The 13,903-nt window shown below is 39.6% G+C and overlaps 1 long non-coding RNA gene across 1 annotated transcript; it reads right to left on the bottom strand.

Annotated features, from left to right (window-relative positions):
* Nucleotides 1-11,010: 11,010 nt before the first annotated feature.
* Nucleotides 11,011-13,691, bottom strand: LOC133542115 (uncharacterized). Its single transcript, XR_009804059.1, has 3 exons — nt 13,610-13,691; nt 11,437-11,675; nt 11,011-11,367 (listed from the first exon to the last, which is right to left on the bottom strand). It is a non-coding gene; the product is annotated as an uncharacterized LOC133542115 (long non-coding RNA).
* Between the last annotated feature and the right edge of the window lie 212 nt (nt 13,692-13,903).

A 13,903-nucleotide genomic window follows, 5' to 3' on the forward strand; every position in this document is an offset into this window, starting at 1 on the left:
ACTCAACTTGTCATGTTTGCAGGAAGAAGAATACTGAGTTGCATCCCAAGAACACCTTACCTACTGTGAAGCATGGGGGTGGAAACATCATGCTTTGGGGCTGTTTTTCTGCTAAGGGGACAGGACGATTGATCCGTGTTAAGGAAAGAATGAATGGGGCCATGTATCGTGAGATTTTGGGACAAAACCTCCTTCCATCAGTGAGAGCTTTGAATGGTTGACCAAATACTTATTTTCCACCAATATTCACAAATAAATTCTTTAAAATTCCTACAATGTAAATTCCTGGATTTTTTTTTTTTCACAATCTGTCTCTCACAGTTAAAGTGTACCTATAATGAAAATTACAGACCTCTGTAATCATTTTAAGTGGGAGAACTTGCACAATCCGTGGCTGACTAAATACTTTTTTGCCCCACTGTAGTTGCACCGTTTTATAAGCCACAGAGGGCTCAAAGTGTAGCGGCTAATAGTCTGGAATTTACAGTTAGTTGTAAATCGAGGTTCCACTATATAGGTATGAATGGCCACAACATAATAGCAAATAAGGAAAATAATGCACTATATAATTGAATTTAGAGCAAAAATGTGTCATATTTTTTCAATAGGGACGGCGTGGCGCAGTGGGAGAGTGGCCGTGCGCAACCCGAGGGGCCCTGGTTCAAACCCCACCTAGTACCAACCTCGTCACGTCCGTTGTGTCCTGAGCAAGACACTTCACCCTTGCTCCTGATGGGTGCTGGTTGGCACCTTGCATGGCAGCTCCCTCCATCAGTGTGTGAATGTGTGTGTGAATGGGTAAATGTGGAAGTAGTGTCAAAGCGCTTTGAGTACCTTGAAGGTAGAAAAGCGCTAAACAAGTACAACCCATTTATCATTTATTTATTTAATAAAGCCTTGAGTTAATTTGCAAGGTAATCACTTTATTTTATGTATACAAAGTTGTGCAACTGCCAGCTCCGGGGGAGATTTGTCTACTTTTGCAATTTCTCCCCACCGTCCTAAACCATCCTGTGTTTTTTTTTTTACCCGCGTATAAACTCTGAGCATCCAACCCTGTGTGCGAACGTCTATTCACGCTCCCGCGCCAATAATCGATTTGATAAGCGATTTTTCCGGACATCCCAAAGTAGAAGTGGAGCCTCGGCGTGACAGAACACACAAGTTCCTGTTGTAGTAAACTATTGTTTTGACAGGATGTCACTTCAGTTCTACCGGGTGTGTGTGAGAGCGCCAAGCGTCGCGCGCCTCCTCTTTATCTCAGGCCTAAGGCTACTGTCACTGAGCCGCGGGGAGAGTGGGAGACCGAGGCAGACGGATAGAGGAGGAGAGAGGGAAAGAGAGAGAGGGGGAAACGGGAGAGATAATTCACTTGTCAGCTTCCTGATGAAATGCCATTTTAACTGAAGCTGCTAATAGGAGCATTACGGGGGTTCAGCAAGTTGTGTACGTGTCTTTGTGTGAAGTATCTTTCCCTAAAAAAATCGACCACACTGCAAATAACCAACGAAACAATCATGCATACCATATTTCAGTGATTTTCAACCACTGTGCCGTGGCACACTAGTGTGCCGTGAGATATTGTTTGGTGTGCAGTGGGAAATTATGCAATTTCACCTAATTGGTCGAAAAATATTTTTTGCAAACCAATAATTAAAATCCGCAAATATTGTGTCATTGTTCAGTGTCTGTGCAGTCTGGAGATCAGCGGAGTGACCATGTAATACACTTACTTATCATTAGAGGCCTACTGAAATAAGATTTTCTTATTTAAATGGGGATAGCAAGTCCATTCTATGTGTCATACTTGATCATTTCGCGATATTGCCATATTTTTGCTGAAAGGATTTAGTAGAGAACATAAAATGATAAAGTTCGCAACTTTTGGTCGCTAATAAAAAAAAGCCTTGCCTGTACAGGAAGTAGCAGACGATGTGCGCGTGACGTCACGGGTTGGAGGGCTTCTCACATCCTCACGTTGTTTACAATCATGGCCACCAGCAGCGAGAGCGATTCAGACCGAGAAAGCGACGATTTCCCCATTAATTTGAGCGAGGATGAAAGACAGGGCAGTGGGAGTGATTCAGATGTTATTAGACACATTTACTAGGATAATTCTGGAAAATCCCTTATCTGCTTATTGTGTTGCTAGTGTTGTAGTGAGATTATACTGTCATACCTGAAAATCGGAGGGGTGTGGCCATGGGTGTGGTGACCGCCAGTGTCTCTGAGGGAAGCCACGTTTCTCGACGAGGCGAAGCGAAGGCAGCCCGTCGACATGTGGTCGGGAACCATGTTTGCTTGACCGCTCTGTTCCATAGTAAAGTTTCACCTTCGGGAATGTAAACAAGGAAACACCGGCTGTGTTTGTGTTGCTAAAGGCACTCCCACCTCCTTCTTTCTTCTTTGACTTCTCAATTATTTATTGAACAAATTGCAATAGATTCATCAACACAGATCTCTAGAATACTGTGTAATTATGCGATTGAAGCAGACTACTTATAGCTGGGATCGGGCTGGAAAAAAATGTCCGCTACAATCTGAGACGTCACGCGCACGCGTCATCATACCAACGTTTTCAACAGGATACTTAACGCGAAATTTAAAATTGCAATTTAGTAAACTAAAAAGGCCGTATTAGCGTGTGTTGCAATGTAAATATTTCATCATTGATATATAAACTATCAGACTGCGTGGTCGGTAGTAGTGGGTTTCAGTAGGCCTTTAAGTGGCAGCAGGTAGCTCATTGCTTCGTAAGTCTACTTTGAGACAAGAGAATTAGTGATGCATGGATGGTTATGGTTGGAAGTCATACCGAACAATTGCGTCAGGTATTTGATGAAAACGACTTTACAGTATATTGGACTTAGGTCTGGGCGATATGGCCTTTTATTAATATCTGGATATTTTTAGGCCATGTCACGCTACAAGATGTATATCTGGATATTTTGCCTGAGCCTTGAATGAAGATTTGATGCATATAATCCCAGCAGTATGATGATTCTATGTGTCTACGTTAAAACATTCTTGTTCATACTGCATTAATGTATGCTTATTTTAAACTTTCATGCAGAGAGGGAAATCACAACTAAGTCAGTTGACCAAAACTGTATTTATAAAACAGTTATTAAGCAGTGGCACAAACATTCATGTCATTTCCTGAACAGAAAGTGCAAGATTGTCAGACATTTTAAAATAAGCTGAGTGCACTTTTGTGCATGATGTCACTAAGATGACTTATCAAAACAACACAAAATTAAAGTGCACTTTTTGTACAGAACGCCACTACAGTAGTTTAAAACAAATAAAGTGCACTTTTGTGCATGATGTCACATAAGATATTTCAATAAGTGTCAAATAAAAATGAGCTGCATAATAGGAAATCAAATACTGTATGTCGTTTGCTATATGGTACGTTCCTGCGGATGTTATCCCCTTCTGTTGTTGACTATTTTTTTTATATGGTGTTGATCTGGAAATAGTTGCTTCGGCATTTTGTTGATGTGGCACCGAACGGAGATGTTGACATGCAGAGTTTCAAGCACTCCTTATTCTCTAGGGGGTGACTTTTTAAATGATGCTACAAATTAGCAGTAATGCTACCTTTTGTAGCAAAGCTTTTGCCGCATAATTGTTCAACATCTTCCCGCTTGAAGCCAAACAACCGCCGGATGATGGACCCTGTGCTGTTTTTCTTGGGATTTAATTCTTCCTTCATTTTTACCAGATTCGCACCTTCTCTCTCTCTCTCATATTACCACCCGCACCGTTAGCATCACAGCTAAGGTTACCATGTCGCTACCTGTCTGCTCCGCGGGAGCGTGTGACGTTGCACACGTGACATATGTAAGAAGGTGCGCTTGTTTTAAAGGGGAACATTATCACCAGACCTATGTAAGCGTCAATATATACCTTGATGGTGCAGAAAAAAGACCATATATTTTTTTAACCGATTTCCGAACTCTAAATGGGTGAATTTTGGCGAATTAAATGCCTTTCTGTTTATCGCTCTGGAGGCGATGACGTCAGAATGTGACGTCGCCGAGGTAATACAGCCGCCATTTTCATTTTCAACACATTGTAAACATTGGGTCTCAGCTCTGTTATTTTCCGTTTTTTTGACAATTTTTTGGAACCTTGGAGACATCATGCCTCGTGGGTGTGTTGTCAGAGGGTGTAACAACACTAACAGGGAGGGATTTAAGTTGCACCACTGGCCCGAAGATGCGATAGTGTCTGCCGCCAGACCCCCATTGAGTGTGCCAGTGTGTCTTCACATTTTACCGGCGATGACAGACATGGCACAGAGATGTATGGATAACCTGCAGATGCATTTGCAACGATAAATGCAACGACTTATGTGCTAATCAGACATATTTGGTTGCGGCGTGACTGCCAGTTAATCGATGCTAACATGCTACGCTAATCGATGCTAACATGCTATTTACCGGTGGTGCTAAAGCAGACATGGCACAGAGCTGTATGGATATTCTGCAGATGCATTTGCAACGATAAAGTCAACAAATTCACAAAGGTGAGTTTTGTTGATGTTGACTGCCAGTTAATCGATGCTAACATGCTATGCTAATCGATGCTAACATGCTATTTACCGGCGGTGCTAAAGCAGACATGGCACAGAGATGTACGGATAACCTGCAGATGCATTTGCAACTATATTACGTTTCCTTCCACCCACATTTAATGCGAAAAAAACACTTACCAATCGACGGATTTAAGTTGCTCCAGTGTCACGAGATGCGAAAGTCCTGATCGTTTGGTCCGCACATTTTACCGGCGATGCTAACGCAGCTATTCGGCCATGCTATGGCTATGAATAGCGTCAATAGCTATTCGCTCAATAGCTTCAGTTTCTTCTTCAATACTTTCATACTCCAACCATCCGTTTCAATACATGCGTAATTTGTTGAATCGCTTAAGCCGCTGAAATCCGGGTCTGAATTCGAGCTAATGTCGCTATATCTTGCCGTGGTATTCGCCATTGTTTGTTTACATTGGCAGCACTGTATGACGTCACAGGGAAAGGGATAGTGGCATTGCAAATAGCGAAAATCAAGCACTTTAAAGCTTTTTTTAGGGATATTCGGAGACCAGTGAAATTTTGAAAAAAACTTCAAAAAATACAATATGCCACTGGGAACTAATTTTTATTGTTTTTAACCCTTTTGAAATTGTGATAATGTTCCCCTTTAAGAGAAACAAGAAAGAGTGGGAAAAGCCTGTAGTGTAATGACTGCAGCCAAGCAACTCTGTGAGAACGTTTATATAGAGTATATCGAAAAATCGCCCAGCCCTAATTGGACTTTATATTTTCAATTTAGGCTATTGAGTTTAGTTTTTAACATTTTCTGCTGGTGGTGTGCCCTTAGATTTTTTTCAATGAAAAAAAATGTGCCTTGGCTCAAAAAACGTTGAAACACCCTGCTGTATTTTCCTCGAGCGCACCCTTATATAAGCCGCACCCATTAAATTTGAGGCGAAAAAATGCACCGGACTATAAGCCGCAGATATATACATTGTGAAATGAGATATTTGCACATAAATATTTTATAAATGTTTATTCACATACCTTAATTGTTTCCAAAGGGTGTTGGCTGATCAAACAAAATAGAAGTTATGTCATGGACCCACTAGCTGCGGAAGCTCCCTCTCAAATCAGCTAAACAGATTCAATTAACTCCACGGTGACGTCTCGGGAAGTTTACTGAGGAATTTGTGAAACTGAAACAACACAAAAAGAATGCCATTATAGGTTAATAATACTAACACAGACACTGGTAGACGTATTAGCATATTAGCTAATGCTAACGACGCTAGCCTGATTACGTCACGATGGCACGTCCTAATTTGAAAACACTCCTACAGACATCACGCATGGGACGGTTTAGTAAGTAGGAATTGGTTCAGTTAAATAGTAAAACTTCCAAACGTTGCTTAGGGAGAAGAATAATAATAAGAAGAATTTCGATTTTTATTTTCAGTTCAAATCACTGAAACCGAAAGTACATTTTTCAACCTGCAGTGAGAAAACATGTCCAAAAGATGGCGCCATAGCACAAACAATAAAACACCGTTGCAGTGTTTCTGCTTGTTTATTGATAACTATATAACACAAAAGATGAGGGACAAGCGGTAGTAAATGGATGGATGGAGTATTGGCAGTTAGCAAAGATAAATCCATAAATTAGCCGTACTGTTTTACAAGTCGCAAGGTTCAAAGTATAGGAAAGAAGTAGCGGCTTATAGTCCGGATTCACGACATCGTTTCACGTTAAAGGAAGCCATATTTGGTAACATAAACATGAGACTAAACGAGAGCTAACAATACGATGCATATCACAATACTTGAGTCACGGTATGGTATTGCAATATTGAGATACATTATGCGATATACTACTCACTTCATTGATACATTTAAAATGCAACTTAAAATAAATGTTGCATTTATGTACACTCCATGACAATAATAATTAATTGGACGGATTGAGACAAAAACTATCATTCTAAAGATCCTTTTTTTTTTTAAGTCTGTAGATTTTACGGTAAAAACAAACTTTCGGCTCAGAATGTGACTGTAAAAACCAAAGTGTTACAGTTTTTCCATTTACAGTAATGAACTGTAAAAACTTCAGTAGAGTTTACGGTAAAATGAAAGATGGCAGTTTAGTTGCCATTATTTTTCCGTGAAATTACAGCGGTATCATTGTAAACCAAGAACCGTTGATTGTACCCTTAAAATATGATGGTACTGTTTTTCCATTTACAGTAAAACATTGTAAAAATAATTACCGTAGAATTAGTCGTCACAAAAAAAAACTCTGGGAGTTTAGTTGCCAGACTGTAGCCTTTAGAACTTTACTCTATTTTATGCTTCTTTTTTTTTTTGCAGCTGTTACATATACTGTAATATTGTACATGGTAATTGTTATATATTGTATATATGATATAAACATAGAATACAAAATATCAGTAGATATATCATATACTGTACATACATTATGTAAATATTACGTATATGTTAGATTTTACATTGCTATATTTAGTCTATTTTATACCTGCATTGTCCTTTCCATTCTTACACTTTCCAGCATTTGTGGGACAATTTCCCTTGTGGATCATTGAAGTTTGTCTAAGTGTAAGAATGTGTATAGTGTGTGTGTGTGTGTGTGTGTGTGTGTGTGTGTGTGTGTGTGTGTGTGTGTGTGTGTGTGTGTGTGTGTGTGTGTGTGTGTGTGTGTGTGTGTGTGTGTGTGTATGAATATATATATATATATATAGATATAGATATATATATATATCTATATATATATATATATAGATATATATATATATATATCTATATATATATATATATCCATCCATCCATCCATTTTTTACCGCTTATTCCCTTTGGGGTCGCGGGGGGCGCTGGTGCCTCTCTCAGCTACAATCGTGCAGAAGGCGGCGTACACCCTGGACAAGTCGCCACTATATATATATATATATATATATATATATATATATATATATATATATTAGAGATGCGCAAATTGGCAATTGTATCATCCGCAGCCTTTGCATTAAAGTCGTCATCCACCCGCCATCCACCCGAACAGACATTTTATCAAAACAGCAACCGCCCACCCCCGACCGTTGTCATATATCAAGGGTCGGCAACCTTTACCACTCATAGAGCTATTGTGACCTGTTTCACGGGGTAAAAAAGACAATGGGAGCCGCTACCGGTGTATAATATAGTCAGGAGAGTCAGATATGTAAAGGATTCTGGGTATTTGTTGTGTTGCGTTTGTGTTGTGTTACTGTGAGGATGTTCTCCCGAAATGTTTGTCATTCTTTTTTGGTGTGGCCTCACAGTGTGGTGCATATTAGTAAGAGTATTAAAAGTGTTTATATCACAACCATCAGTGTACTCTGTGTCACCCAGTATGCCTTGCAGACGTGTACATGAATCTGCGGAAGCCAAATACATGTTGCGGGACTGGCAAGCTGTTTGTACATGTTGTAGAAAGCGTCAAAGTCAAATGCTTCATAGCACGCTTTTAACCTTATCTGGGTGACCGCCAGCAGATGTTCGCGGGAATACTTGCAGCTCCTATTGTCTTCAGTACTTTATAACACGGGTAAAAATGGCTCTTTGAATGGTAAATGTTGCCAATCCCCGAACTAAGTATATCAAATATTTCCGAATGGTTCAACCGCCACCCGCCCGAATCTATTTAAAATCAATTTTTTCGTCATGTCACCCGCCTGACCCGCGGTTTATCCGCGGATGAGACTGCAAACCGCGCATCTCTAATAAATATATATATATATATATATATATATATATATATATATATATATATATATATATATATATATATATATATCCACAATTGATAATGTATGTTGCTGTATGTATACTTTTGACCCAGTTATGTATATTTATACGTATGTATATATGTGTATATGAATATATGTGTATAAGTATGTATATATGTATATTTGTGTATATATGTACATACAAATTTATTAAAAAGCAATAATGATCAGTTTTAATGTATTGCCTCATTTATCTAATCATATGTTAATGATTGCATTGTAGTTTGCAGCGCTGTACAGTTAGAGGGACAAATTATTAGGAACAGTCTGACACATGTCATCTCTCTTCAGTGTTGGTAAAAAAAAATGCTGAAACAATATCAATTCTGAGTAGTATTTCCCATTGATACAGTGTGAGCAGATATGCAGCATCATCCCAGCAAACAGTAGCAGTGTCCAACAGCATTAGCGCTTTAAAAGCAACATCTAAGACACACACTCTCACACACACTCGCACACAGTGGAAGGGTTAAGAGAGCCCTGAGGCCAAGTGATTTACGCAAGAATGGTCTGAATACTCTCGTCTGCGTGAGTGTGCGTGTGTGTGTGTGTGTGCACAGTCAATGGCGGCTTTCATAGAATAAAATACTGTACACTACATTTTCCTCAGCCTCTGTTTAAATCTTCATACATGTTTAATTGCCTGCAGCCTAACACACACACAAACACGCACACACACACACACACACACACACACACACTACCATAAACAGTACAGTGGTAGGACTTCCCTAACAATATCTATTCACAAGTAATTTTGATTGACTTTCTGAATATTACTTTCATCGTCCTAGATTGCAATTATACTTACACTTAATCAAAACAATGACATCCCAATATTTTGTTTTTATTATAGTCTTCTTCCGTTCAATTAAAGCATATGAGAATTAAAATATGAGTTAAGTCCAGTTTTAATTTAGGTTGAAGGAGTCTTAACGACTCTTGACGCCATCTAGTGGCCACAGAGAGGTCAGCCACTCCTCCATCAGGCTGATCGCAGCATCAGGACCAGAGGTCACTTCCATGCCAACAGCACCCTCTGTTGGTCAGAACGTGAACTAATGACGGTTACACTTGCACACTTCAATGATAGCAGCTAAAACCACAAGACCTACATCTCCCATAATTCCATTTTGTTTATATTACCAAAAAAAAAGAATAATACATAACATAAAAAACATTGTATAACATAATGTGTTTATTGAGTTTTAAAAAAATAATTGTGTATAGATATATAACATTATTATTTGTTTATTTAAACATCTGCACAAGTGTAGGTAATACAAAATGACCTGTGAATATTTTTCCTTTTTTTTATATACATATATATTTTCAATTAATATTTTGTGCAACTGTAGCTAATATAGAACTATTCGCTGTGGGAATGGTGCAATATCTCTAACTGTATTCACGTCCCAGCGGCCATCAGTATTCTAGTGAGGAGAAAGCGGTGACACTGGATGGGCCCCCAGTGGCTGAGTGCAGAGAAGCACAGGCCTATAAAATAGACATGCTGTGCACACACACACACACCCTGTGTGGCACCTAGATCTCCTAATTTAGCCTCTGGAGAGCTGAGACGTCGGGATGTCAATCTCACAGTGCAGCTCTTTTCCCCACTTAACTTTTTAACAGTCTTTTTGTATTTATAGCTGCCAAGCCTGGAGCAGCCACTGTTTGTGTGTGTGTTTTGTTTACTATCACTTTGTGTGGAGTTGCACAGATGTTAATATACTGGGGTTAGTCCCGGTTTTCCGAAATGCAGCCGGGGGGCTATTTTTGGTCGACTTTTATTTTTTTTTGTGAGGGGGCCACTTCAAAATCTACATTCAAAATAAACACGTCCTGAAAAAACAAGAAAAACATTAGAACGGCCCAAATCTCTTTAAAAAGGGAGCTGACAACCAAAATGGCATGCATTCATGCTGAACATGCATCCAATTTTTTTGTGCTAAACCTTGAGGTTTTAAACGGCGGAATAATAATAATCCTGTATTAGTAAAGAATATAAAAAATGAATAAAAGTAATATTTATAACATAAATATTAATAATAAAAAATCAAATATTACACAACTTGGCGTCTATAGTCATGCTGTCCAAATTTCTCGGAGGATATGGTCTTTTGAAAGGGTTTTAGTTGGCGAAATAATGACAATAATGTATACTGAACCAAAATATTAACGCAACATGTGAACAGCATGTAAAGAAAAGAAAATAGTAAATAAGTAACATAAATCATATACACAAAAATATTAACAAAATAAATATAATAATAATAATAATAATAATAAAAATAGATATAACACAAATTGGCGTCCAGTCATGCTGAACATGTGTCCAAATTTCCAGCGAGATATGGTAACTTTTTTGTGCTAAATCCCTAAAAGGTTTGGTTGACGGAACACTAATAATAATAATTTATTACTAAAGAAAATATTACAATATAAGAAAATATTAAATATTACATACAAATAATCTATGCGATATACCGTAAGTATAATTAATAATAATAATCATCATGGTGGTATAACAAAATATGATTTATTAAAAAAATACTAAATATATACATAGAAAAAATATACACAATATAAATATAATTAAAAAAATAATACATTAGATACAGTTCACAAAAATGTGTGTTGTAGCATACTTTGGACAAACAGGAAGGTAGGAGTCAAAAGAGGCAGAGTGGGGGTTAAAGGGATGGGGAGGGTAATTAAAGTGACCCCCACCTCCTCTTCTGGTCTTCTACCCCTTCATTTTACTCAAAATAGCTTTTTTTCAACTTGGGGGGTTTGGGCTCCAGGCTAACGTCCACATCATACAGAGGAGGGAAGACTCCACCTCCGTATGATGGAGTGACCTCCACTCTTCCGTTCTCATCCACAGTTTCAGAAAAGGTGGGGCTTGACTGATGTTCCCACAGCTTTTGCTTGATCACACGTCCCAGATCGAGGCTGTACGGACGTGGTTGGCCATTCTTGAACCTACGACAGAAACAATATCACCATCACATCAATGGACACAAGTGATATTGACCTAAAGTTGAAACCTACCTCAGTTTGTCATCCACCACCTGGTGATATAACCGCTGGTGTTGCTGCACTGTGAGGCCGTGGATGCTTACTGCCTCCAGCGGAGTACAAGCGCGGGGTGGTGGAACGCCCAGGACGAGTGATGCCACTGGGAGGGTGTGGTGTGGGATGGGTGAGGGAGGAACGGCTGCCTTTTCTACTGCCGGTTGAATGTTGGAGGACCTCCTCCTCTTCGGGGCAGCTTTGGACCAGTGGACTGACTACAAAGTTCAACACAGGAAGTCAGCCTCTGACGCGTTTGCTATGACAACATGTGTACTTGGGATGTTCCGATCAGGCTTTTATACATCCCATTCCGATAATCCGTGAGTGACATGTAAAGTTCATATGGCCCCATTCCTGTGTGGTTCATCATTTCGCAATGCGGTCTGCTAAAAATTACAGAAAGCGCCCCTCTACATAGCAACTGATGCTGTGGTCAAATTTGTAATTAACATAAAACGCACTATAAAATAGTGGACTCTCTACTGCCTTCTGTTGGCTAAAGTGGATAGTGAAGTGAAAACCATTTCAGGTTCTTGAAGCTCATCGAGAAAATGCCAAGAAAGTGAAAAAGTAATCAGACCGAAAGTTGGCTATTTTAAAGAAACTAGAATATAAAACATCCATCCATCCCATCCATTTTCTACCGCTTATTCCCTTTCGGGGTCGCGGGGGGCGCTGGCGCCTATCTCAGCTACAATCGGGCGGAAGGCAGGGTACACCCTGGACAAGTCGCCACCTCATCGCAGGGCCAACACAGATAGACAGACAACATTCACACTCACATTCACACACTAGGGCCAATTTAGTGTTGCCAATCAACCTATCCCCAGGTGCATGTCTTTGGAAGTGGGAGGAAGCCGGAGTACCCGGAGGGAACCCATGCATTCACGGGGAGAACATGCAAACTCCACACAGAAAGATCCCGAGCCTGGATTTGAACCCAGGACTGCAGGAACTTCGTATTGTGAGGCAGACGCACTAACCCCTCTGCCACCGTGAAGCCCAATATAAAACATGTTTTCAGTTATTTCAACTTTTTTTGTTAAGTACATAGCTCCATATGTGTTCATTCATAGTTCTGATACCTTCAGTGCCTTAACTCCTGACGTTTCATGTGTCAGGTAAACCGCGATGAACGGGGCCATATGAATCCCCTTCCTACTGTATTAACTGTACATTTTTCAATGAGTGCTATTGACAGTCCAACAAAAATCAAAACCATATTTAAAATAGTTCCTTATTCACTTTCACTACATACAATTGTTTGAGGAAAATAAAGTTGAAAACTAGCAATCTATTACCCGTTGAAATCACGACCACCGATTTTAGGATAGTTTAGCCTTCCTCATACGAGTTGTGTACTGACTGTGACAATGCTGACACACCAACACTTGTTGTTATATCATCCTCGCTCTAACTTTTATTCGTGTATTTCATAATATCTGCTTACTTTCTGCTGCAACAAGGTTCCATCTTCACTTGTGTTGTTTAAAGCTAGTTTAGCGGTTAGCTTAGCTATTAGCATGCCTGCTTCTGGCTTACTCTGTTTGGAGCATATTTAACCTTGTCCTATATATGTATATATGTGTGTCTATGTGTATGTATGTATGTATGTATGTATGTATGTATACATATATATATATATATATATATATATATATATATATATATATATATATATATATATATGTTAGAGGTGTGGGAAAAAATCGATTCGAATTTGAATTGCGATTCTCACATTGTGCGATATATACATTTTTGGGGCAGCCCGGTGGTACAGGGGTTTGTACATGTGCCTCACAATTCGAAGGTCCTAAGTAGTTCTGAGTTCAGTCCTGGGCTCGGGATCTTTTTGTGTGGAGTTTGTATGTTCCCTCCGGGTAGTTCGGCTTCCTCCCACCTCCAAAGACATGCACCTGGGGATAGGTTGATTGGCAACACTAAATTGGCCCTAGTGTGTGAATGTGAGTGTGAATGTTGTCTGTCTATCTGTGTTGGCCCTGTGATGAGGTTGCGACTTGTCCAGGTTGTACGCCGCCTTCCACCCGAATGCAGCTGAGATAGGCTCCAGCACCAGAAAATGGCTTTAGCACCGACCGCCACCCCCAGAATGTCTGACTGGATCTATTGAATAACCCAAATGTCTCACCGTGTCCTCCCTGCAGCAGGGACATTTGAAGGCAGCACGCTTCCTTACACGGCATGCTGTCGGTGCAGGTCCACTCCTCCTGCCACAGCGGCCTCCATCCTGCAGGACACCACACTGCATCAACATCCATGTCAACGAAGGTCACTAACAGCAACTACAAATATTTTAGGTCCAACATTCTAAAATGATCAACACACACTGAAGTGTGTGAACTGATCACAAGTCCATCACACAATGTAAAAAACATTTAAAACATATTTTTATTTAGCACATTTGATTTCCCTAAAACATTCT

The sequence above is a fragment of the Nerophis ophidion genome, linkage group LG24, assembly GCF_033978795.1.
Source record: "Nerophis ophidion isolate RoL-2023_Sa linkage group LG24, RoL_Noph_v1.0, whole genome shotgun sequence".
Classification (NCBI taxonomy): domain Eukaryota; kingdom Metazoa; phylum Chordata; class Actinopteri; order Syngnathiformes; family Syngnathidae; genus Nerophis; species Nerophis ophidion.